Below are 10000 nucleotides of genomic sequence, written 5' to 3' on the forward strand. Positions count from 1 at the left end.
TTTTGATTACTAATTTTAAGACGATTGGAAATTCCTAAACCTAAACTTGCAACAGACCCAAAGATGCTTAATGCAGCATAAATAAACGGATTCCGTCTTTCTTTATGTTCGTGTCCTACAGTCCACATCAAAAGGTCATAAGCCAAAGATCCTGTCTCGTCAGTCTTATTTTTCAAGTCATCAGATAGCATCTCTGCAACTTTTAATGTTGATCCAAGCAAACTCTCTGTAGTCAAATGAAAATGTCTTCTATGCAACTCATCCAATGATGCAGAAAACCTTGAAATGGCGGTTCTTAAGCTAGTGATATCATTCTCTTGAAGAAAAATTGCTTGCATATGCACTTCGACAATTACGTTGGTTGATGTAATAAAAATGTCTTCTTGTCCTTCAACTATATTGCCATATTTAAAATATATATTTTTAGTTTTAGAGCTCATCCCATACGAGAAAAAATGTCTGAGCAAACAAAATCACTCCCAACAACAAAAAAATTCATCTTGGAAACCTGTAACGAGAACAAATATATGTAATTACTCCTGTATTAAAAAGAAAACTTTTAATCACATACAATAAAATAAAATTTTCCCTCACTTCTTTTCCTCTCTTTTCTTTTTAATTTCTTATGTGAGCCAATGGTACTATTCTCTCATCTGTGGGTTGGGATACGTTTTGAACTCTAAACCTATTGGCCGTTAATGTTTCCAAAATGTTAAATGGGCCTTCAAACTTAGGTGTTAGTTTATAATTGAGCCCTTTTCGTACATTGATTTGAATATATATGTTATCACCCACGGTATATGTTTTAGTTGTTTTCGCTATTTTATCATGATTCCTTTTCATTATGATTTGTGATTCTTTTAAATTCTTTCGAAGGATATCATATCGACTTATACTTGCATTTATACATTCTTTTAAAGGATTTGATAGATTAGTTGTAGGCGTTAATACATGGAAAGGTGTTATAACTGGGGGTACCATACAATGCTTCATGCGGTGACATTTTAATTGGTATATGATATGAATGATTCAGAGTACTCAGTGCCGCCAGTATTGCAATATACCAGTTGGGGTCTGATCCCTCTAGTGTTACCCTCAATATATTCAATATCTTCCTATTTGCTCTTTCCACTAGCCCATTCAACTCTGGGTGATATATCATGGTATTAACCTTCTTTATGTTGAGGAATTTCACACAATGAGGTAAGAAAGTGATTATTAAATTCACCACCCGAGTCTGAGATTATCATGTGTGGAATTCCATGTTTACAAATGTAACACTCGTAAAACTTCCTAGCGCATTCAATCGCAGTTTTAGTTTTAAGTGCTATTAGTTCTGTATATCGAGTTAAAGGATCTATAATTACTAAGAGGTGCTTATTTCCTCCGTCTGACTCGTAAAATCCTGTTAACAAATCTAAATGTATTCTTTCAAAGGGTTGATTGGGCACAGGATAAGCTCCTAGGCTGACAGGTGTTTTCGTATGCCCTTTTGTTTTCCTGACATGTGCGACAATTAGCTATATGTCTTTTTATATCTGTAAGCATTGTATGCCAATAAAACAATGATTTGGCTTTCTGTGACATTAATGAGAACCCAGGGTATCCATGTAATGGATTTGAATGCAACCAATTCAGGACAGTGGAAATAAGTGAGATTGGTACTACTACCTGGTCATTAGTTACATGTGGTGTATTGCGGGTTTTCCTTGTCACAGTCCTACACAGAATGTTATCTTTGATTATATAATTCTGCTGCTTATACTTGATATATTCCTTTTCTTTATGATTGCCTTTCAAAGCATTTATAATTGTTTCTATTTTCTGATATTTTCTTTGCTCAGTCCTGTAACAATTCAGCGCTCCAGCATAAATCTTTTTGTTCAGATATTGTTTTTACAATAGGCATGGATGTTGATATATCTTTTAATTCAGCTAAAGGCTCCGTACAAGATGACATGGGGGTTGCGTGATAATGCATCCGCAATGATATTTGCTTTCCCAGGTAAATACCCGATTCTTGCGCCAAAATCTTGAATGATCAAATGCCACCGAGTTCGTTTAGGGCTGTGGTTGAAGCCTTTAAAGAACTCTGTTAGTGGTTTATGGTCAGTAAGAACCTTAACGGGATAACCGTAAATTATGAACTTAAAATGCACTAGCGAATTAACAATAGCTAGCCCTTCCTTGTCTATTACTGCATACTTACTTTCGGAAGTTCTCAATTTTCGAAAATAGAAAGCTATCGGGAGAAAAATTGTTTATCATATTGCTGAAACAATACCCCTCCTACTCCTAAGTCTGAGGCGTCTGTTGCAATGAAGAATTCCTTACCGAAGTCAGGAAATTTTAAGATAGGAGAACTACACAGTTCATCTTTCAAAGTATTAAACGCCTGTTGATGTTGCTCAGACCATATGAAATCTACGCCCTTCTTCGTAAGATCAGTTAAAGGAGCGGCTATTATTGAATAGTTGCATATAAAACGCCTGTAATATCCACTACAACCCAGAAATTGCTGTATTCCCTTGACATTAGTGGGTATGAGAAAATTACGTATAGCCGACACCTTATCATGGACTACTTTGAGACCTTGGCTTGACACCATGAAACCCAAATATATTAATTCTGTTTTGAAAAATTCACACTTACTAATCTTTACCCTTAAGTTATGTTGTCTTAATCTCTGTAGTATTAGTTCTAACTTACTTAGATGTTCTTCTAAGGTTTTGGAAAAGATTACAAGATCATCCATATAGGCATGCAATATATCCCCTAACAAGTCTCCAAACACTATGTTAATCATTCTTGTAAATGTTATAGGAGCACAACGTAAACCAAAAGGCATCCGTAAAAAATTCATAATGTCCCCTGGCTGTGCTGAAGGCTGTGTATGGCATACTATCTTCTTCTAATGATATCTGGTGAAAGCCTTTAAGTAAGTCCAAACTGGTAAAATATTTATTCTGACCTAACAAAGACAAAATATCGTCAGTACATGGCACTGGGAATCGATCAGGGATCGTTTCCTCGTTTAGACGACGAAAGTCGACGCAGATACGCCATGTTCGATCTTTTTTCGGTACAACTATTAAAGGAAAATTATAAGGGCTGTTTGATTTCCTAATGACTCCTTCTTCTAGCATTTTACCTACTTCATCATTTATTTCATTCTGTAATTTCATAGGGAGTCTGTACGAGGGTACATATATAATTTTCTGCTTGTCCTTTAACCTTATTTGATGCTCGATCACATCTGTTTTTCCTAAGGATCCATCCGTAGTGGAAAAAACATCATGATATTTAGATAAAAGTTCAAAAATTTTCTGCTGAATTTCTTCGTCCTGAATGTCCTTATTGATTTTATTTTTAATAGATCGCAAAAGGGATTCATCGGCAGCTGATTGAGAGTGATTGATTTCAGCAACGGTAAGAATACGATGTTTATAAACTTCTACATCCAAGATATGTTGATTTTTGTGAATTACCAAAGTGTTATTTAAATGATTACAGACTTCGATATTACATTGCTGATGTGAGCCTACTGTATAAATAGCTTGTGTGACAGACAATCCGTTAGTTTTCAAAGTATCGGAAAGGATTAATATTTCAGATCCCGGTAGTGTTTTCTTTATTTGCACTATTAAATTCGAAGGTATGTTTGGTTCGATAGATTGCGTGCAAGATGATATTACGGGTGAACGAGAATTCTGCTGGGTCGCGTATATTATTTCTTTATTAGTGAGACAAGTTATTGGTTCTTCAACGTACGTTACGGTTACATTTGTCGTCTCCTTTTTATCCAAAACTGATTTTAAGGTATTAGAAGACTTATAGAATTTCCCTTTGATATACACGCCGTGCTTTGCAGGAGCTAAGATAATGTTTTGATTTCCCATAGATGGGTATCCTATAATAACAGCTGGATACATATTAATGTTTTTTTACAACAACAAATGTATCGGCAGACGTGCGATTACCGACTCTGAACTGAACATGAGTTATGCCTATGACGTTTAATTCATTATTTCCTATACCTGAAAGTCTAATTCCTGATTTTTCAATCGGAAAGTTCGAAAACAACAAATGATGTGTCTTCAAATCCATAATATTACTTGGACTACCAGAGTCAAAAAATAACGTAAAGGATTTGTGTTCTAAATTTACAGCATATAAGGTTGGTCATAACTCATTTTGGCTTATTATTGTATGAATTCGTTGCAAATCTACGGGAGCATGCACTGTTTTACTTAATTCGGCCGTGTGTTTCATAGGAAAATCTATTGTCTCACAATTATCTGATAAAACATTAAATTGATTATTCAATACTATTGATGTTGACATGAATGACCTTGACCCAACATCACTCTCTTCCCCTCTAGAGCTAACTATGTGGTATTTGCTTTGCTCTGCACATTCTGAAATTAGTCTGACCTTGCGAGGTCTGGTTTGACGGCCCAGGCTCAGCGATATTCGAAGAAGTGTTTGTTTGTTTTGGACTCTGAACTGCATTGACATTTGGTTGTTTCTTATTGTTAAAATGAGGATTTTTCTTTTTATTTCCATATGGAACTGACTGTGAAATTGACTGTGTATTTCTGGGATATTGTTGTGTCTTACGCGAGTAACATTGACTATATGAATGCGTTGCAGTGTTGTTAATCGAGCAAAATTTCGTTCTGCAGTCTGCGCTTATGTGACCTTGACGTTTGCAGTTATAACACGTCATTCCCGCTACTGGACTGCTAACTACGTTCACTGTTTGTGGTTTTGTTTCATTCTTTGCAAAAACTTGAGTTAACACGGGATCGAGATCTGGACACTTGGACATGTGTTTCTTTATCTGTTTATAGACATCCAATTCCGTACTTGCAGGCGTTAACTTCTTATCAAAACACCGCACTAAAGCTTCAGGCAACATAAGTGTCATGCAAGTTAAATACATTAATCGTAAAAAATCTTTCACGGAGATGTTATCGTTAGTAACCCAAGTGGAATGACCTAAAATGTCCTGATATTTGTTAAGCCTATCAGCTATGAGAGCTGCTCTCTCAATAACATTAAGCCGATTCATAGTGGCTTGATTAAGTGTATTTCGTAACGTTAATACTACATCCAAGGCTTCCTCACCCCCATAGATCGCGCGTAACCTAACTTTGAAATCATCCCAAGTAACTTCTTCTTGAAATGAAACACCTCTTAAATACGCACTCGCATCCCCCTTAGAAAAATCTATAAAACTTTTAGCTTCTTGTAATTGTACAAAAGGGTCTACGATTTGTTTGGCATTTAAATGGGCATCGACGGATGAAATCCATGACTCCACATTTTGTGGAAAGAACCCGTTGACTCGACCCTGAAAAGGAAGGATTGCTGACCTGGCATTTACAAGCGTCACTATTGGAGGAGGATTAGTCTGGCCTACACCACTAGGTCCAGGGGAAGGACTCACAGGAGGAGTCATGACTGCTGTATTTTTTTTTCCTATCTCTTTGACCCCTTGCAATTCTATCAAAATATCTATATGAGTACAGACGCCCACTGCTAAACGCATATGTATAATAATATTCCCCAAACAATGTTACTAATCGCAAAACATTTCCCGAGAATTTCTGAAAGAAAAAGGAATTAGCACAAAGAAAGAAAAATTCTAAATGAGAATTCGGAGTTTCCTTTAACAAAGATTAGCAATTCACTCACCCCAGTAATAATTGACTAACGACTCGTGATAACTACACTTCACTGCCCAAACTGAAATGAATTAAAAAAATCTGTACTTAGCTTATATATGGATCTGCGTGATGTCGACACGTCCTCTCTCTCTCTCTCTTGATGTTTTGTTAGCGATGTATCGTTCGAGTTTCTTGTTGAATGTAGTGCTTCCTGGATATGTTTTGCAATTGTTGAACGCCAGTCCTTGGGTTTCCTAGGATGTTGATTGAAGATTCAGGTTGTATTCTAACATTTGTTGATGTTAACTGTTTCGTTTGGACTATAATACTTAGTCAAAATTGTAGATTCATGTAGATAATGTTGAGTTCTTGAAGATCTTTCTCTGGTTTTACAGCTTTTATTTTTAAGTCTTGAAGATCTTTCTCTGGTTTTAAAGCTTTTATTTTGAATTCTTGAAGATCTTTCTCTAATTCTTAGAGTTTAACCGCTGCCACCATTTATTGGTGTGCTATTGTTATAAGCACACATTGAGTATGTGTTGTTTCAGATGTATGTAAATGGATAACTGAATACATCTTATTAGCTTTAAAGTATTTATTCTATAAAAACAACAGAGTTAAACATCTCTATCACTGGAGGAAGCTAGGTTGGTCAGATGACCAATTCTGGTGAAGTATAGATATGAACTGACTAACTTATCGATATCACAGATATCGTATGCTTAGTTTATATTAGATTCGTCACGAAATCGGAAGACACCAGCATCCGGTGACGTCACAAACTTTCACACGCTGAGACAATGTGTTACATTGTCGAGGTTTACATTGTACTTCCTGTTTATGAATTGAATGACTACAGCAAGTCCCACGGCTAGCTCCTACACCAAATATGACATATTACGTCATGTGTTTTAAACATGTAATATTAACTATTCTAATTATTACATATATATATATATATATATATATTATCTATAAGTATATATATATATATATATATATATATTCATAATGAATATGTAAATATAAATATATGTATATACATATGTATATATATATATATATATATATATATTGTGAATATGAATAAATACGCCCTACTAGGTTATACCTTATAAAAGATCTCGTAACAATTGCAGACAAAAGCTTTTAAAATTATTTTTTTTTTTCAATTTGCGTCACCAATATCATATGACACCAGAGTGTTCCATTGAATTTCACAACAAAATGATTTTTCCTCCATTGTTTCACTCTTACTCTAAAATCTTCGTGAGCAATCTTAAATCGTTATACGCACAGGATATTTATTATCAAAATTCTCGTAATTTCTTGACGTGCAAATTTATAATAGATTCTCTCAAGTTATGTGGTGAATGTAGGTCATTGGGACAGTCGTGAACTTTCTTATTGCTTGTCAAAAGGATTTTTATTTATGGGGAAGTTGTTGTTTATCTTCGTTTGAACTATGATATGAAGCTAATTTTATGATTCAAGATAGCTGATTTAGAGTTACCTTGGCAGGAGTGAAACCGGTTTGGAAGCAAACACAGGCTTAAGACTTAACCTTAGGGTAAGCTAGGGATATGGCATTTTAAGAAGGGATGATGTTGCATCGCAGGGGACATAGCCAACCCCCCTCCCCCCCCATAGGTAAGTAGGTAAGCATACAGCTCTTAGGTTAGGTTAGGTGCGTCTTAGGGTAAGCTAAGGATAAGGCAGTCTAAGCGGGGTTGATGCCACAGTGGCATAGCCGGCCCCCACGATAGGTAAGTAGGTATGGATACGCCTCGTAGGTTAGGTTAGGTGTGGAACCTTAGGTTAGGTGGTAGTCTTGCGATGGTGAGGATATGGCTTCTAGGTTATGTTAGGTGTGGAACCTCAAGTTAGGTGGTAGTCTTCCGTTGGTGAGGATATGGCTTCTAGGTTATGTTAGGTGTAGAACCTCAAGTTAGGTGGTAGTCTTGCATTGGTGAGGATATGGCTTCTAGGTTATGTTAGGTGTGGAACTTTGGGTTAGGTGGTGTCCTTGTGTTGGTAAGGATACGGCTACTAGGATAGGTTAGTTGGTAACCTTAGGTTAGGTAGTGTTCTTGTGTTGGTAAGGACACGTCTTCTAGGTCAGGTTAGGTGTGGAACCTTAAGTTAGGTGGCGTTCTTGTGTTGGCAAGGATACGGCTACTAGGTTATGTTATGTTGGGAACCTTAGGTTAGGTGGCGTTCTTGTGTTGATAAAAATACATCTCCTAAGTTAGGTTAGTTGGCAACCTTAGGCTAGGTAGTATTCTTACTTTTGTTTCCCGTATAAAGTGTAGTTTTCTATCATAACTTTTGACATTTTCCAGCCTGCATGTCCCAGTGAACTACAAACGATCATAAATCAATACAACGTTCTTATTTGTCATAGGAGACACGAATGAAGTCAGTAGGACCTTATGATTTGTGTATGTAGGACACGTGACGAGATGACCTCGTTTGATAGGTTGGGAGCGTGATGCCTTCCCAAGATCGAAAGATATTCTCCAAGATGTCAATGTGCAATCTAAAGTCGGAGTTGACTTTTTGTTATTGCATGAGATACCTTATTGATTATATATCATAAGTATGTATAATGCACACACACACACAAACACACACACACACACACACATATATATATATATATATATATAATGCGCATATATACATATATTGAAATTAATATATATATATATATATATATACATATATATATATATATATATAAATGTATATAAATTTATATATACAAATATAAATATATATATATATATATATATATATATATATATATATATATATATATGCATATATATATTCATATATATATATATATATATATATACATATATATATATATATATATATATCAAACCTAAGAAAACTCATAGAAACACAAATGACTGATAAAGCTGTTCCAAAAAACTGTTACAGGAAATTCATCCAAAATTTAATGTTATTTCAGTTATAATTCTTAAGATATTTTCCCTATTATCCCTCTCAATCACGAATAAGATTTGCATCTTCCTAATCTCTATTGTAAGGTGATCATACCATCAATAGTAGGAAAGAAGTAATTTATGTATATTTCTATATAGTTTCCAATTAGGAATCCGGATTAATATGCAAAAACACACGGGCAAGTACGATTCATTCGAGTTTTCTTATTGTGTATATTATATCTTTTTTTCCTTATTAGTTATTATCATATCCGGCAAGAAGTTTATTTTTACCTACATTTATTTATATATCAATTTATCTGCTATTTATATGACCTGAAGGGAGGGAGAAGGTTCCAGGAGATTAAAATATAAGGTCATGAATAGCAAATTATTTAGGGCGACTAATCCATGAAGTGACCTGCCTTAGTGCAGAATACTTTGGTAGTAGCAGGATTACGTCCAAACATCAAGCTAGATTTTTACCAAACTCTAACAACGGATAGGTATTATGCTCTGGAAGAACCCATTAAATTTTGGAAGCAATCCGGATCAACATTGCATTTTTCACTCTCGACGATCAATATATGTAATGTGGAGTGCTTTTCCCGTAGACTTTAACAAAGTGATGGCCATGTTCATTAGCTGATGTCTGAAATCTTTTATTATTATTATTATTATTATTATTATTATTATTATTATTATTATTATTATTATTATTATTATTATTATTATTATTATTATTATTATTATTATTATAATTTTTATTAATATTATTATTATTATTATTATTATTATTATTATTATTATTATTATTATTATTATTATTATTATTATTATTATTATTATTGCTAAGTAAGCAACAGTCCTAATTGGAAAAGCAGGATACTATAAGCCCAAAGACTTCAACACTGTAAAATATCCCAGTGATAAAAGGAAATAATAATATAAATAAAGCATGCAAAGTATTGAATGAAGAATATGAAATATAAGATTTTCTGAATTCTGTAGTTCCTGAATACAATTTGATCTTCAGTGTTTGCTAAGTAAATACAAAATCATTTGTTACGTCCTCGGCAATAAAGAGTTTAGAAGAGATGGACCATGCATATCAGTATCTAGCCTTAACGATTTGCAAACGAAATGGGAAACTGGAAATCTATGACGACAGGAAACCTGCAGTTCTCGAGTATTTTGCCTTATATTTTATCAACACTATTCATTTAGGTCAAATCTAACTCTGTTGCTGCTCCAAATATCAGTGACATTCACTTACATGACAATGAAACAATATCCAACAGATTTTCTAGATTAGAGAACAAAGCCCTCAGAAGAATATCGTGAGTTAAATGGCAGGGCAGGATTAGAAATGAA

This window comes from Palaemon carinicauda, chromosome 26 (genome assembly GCF_036898095.1).
Source record: "Palaemon carinicauda isolate YSFRI2023 chromosome 26, ASM3689809v2, whole genome shotgun sequence".
Classification (NCBI taxonomy): domain Eukaryota; kingdom Metazoa; phylum Arthropoda; class Malacostraca; order Decapoda; family Palaemonidae; genus Palaemon; species Palaemon carinicauda.